This window comes from Olea europaea, chromosome 16 (assembly GCF_002742605.1).
Source record: "Olea europaea var. sylvestris chromosome 16, O_europaea_v1, whole genome shotgun sequence".
In the NCBI taxonomy this organism is placed as follows: Eukaryota; Viridiplantae; Streptophyta; class Magnoliopsida; order Lamiales; family Oleaceae; genus Olea; species Olea europaea.
The window spans coordinates 8,374,831-8,376,127 of NC_036252.1; positions in this window are offsets into that span (position 1 = coordinate 8,374,831).

The following is a 1,297-nucleotide window of genomic DNA, read 5'->3' on the forward strand; positions in this document are numbered from 1 at the left end:
AATAAGATCTTTGAATTAAAAGGGATAAATTGCATGAACTGTCCTCAAAGTATACCTGCATTTGCACTTCTAGCCACAACATTTTCATTTTCTTCTCGACATTAAGCTCAACTTTCTGTTTTTATTTTTTAGTCGAAATGCATCACTTTTCACGGTTTGAATTAAACCCTCCCAAAAAAAAGAGGTGTTAAATCTGCTGAAAATATTAATTTTTTTCTTAAATATAAATAAGGGGGAAAAATGTGTTTTCTTGAACAACTCAGCTTTTCTTTTGGATGAAAATTGTGAACAAAGACAAATCTTAGACAAAAATAAAAAAAACGATGTTCAATATTAGATTAGAAAGGTAAATAAGAGTATACCTTCGACACAAAATGAGCAATTTAGCCAACAAAAATAAGAAGGAAAAGTTTATAACAAAGACATACCTTCATGCATTGCCCTCCCAAAAGAGTAGAGCCTACCACGGCACCATAGCACACTAGGAATTGAATTGGACCCACATAATATCTGCCCCATCGTGGTCCTGCCAAAAATCAACAAGCCACTGAATAATTGTGATTCGAAAGTGTTGAAATAAAACAATAAAAAAATGGTATGTAACTTCGTAATTCTAGCTTTAAGTATGATACAAATGCAAAATTTGTTTTGAATGAAAATTAAAATTGAAAGAAAATATAAAATGTTGTTATAATTAACATCAGGTCCTCACTCAATGATTTTTCTTATTTATTTTACGTATATGTACGACAAATTTTATTCATGGCCAGCTATAATAAAATTTATATTGCCGTGACAAAATTATTTTTATCTTTGACAAATAATCAATGTGTGCCTAATATTACTCCAATTTGTTTGTTGAAAAAGGCATCCATAATGTCTTAAGTTACTATTAGGTTTCAAATTTTCATAATGGAGATCTGAATTCTATTCAGTTTTGGTGTTCCCAATATAACAACCAACAAAAGCCCATAAAAGGGGGAGGAAAAGAAAATTTTAATTTTCCCTATGAGCAAGAAGGCATATATTTTAATGAACAAAAACAGAATACTGTCAGAAATCATTAAAAATAATTAATTACCCAGTATATCATTAGCCATGTCCCGGAATCTGAGGTGGCGATGGCCGAGCTGAGCATGGTGTTCGAGAACAAGAGATAACAAATTATATGAATAGAATGTGACCAAAGCTCCGATCACTAGACACATTACTCCGGCGATCCATCCCAGTGAAGCAAAAGCAAAGGGAAGGCTCAATAATGCTGGTGCCACAATAGATGTTGTCAAGTGATACCCAC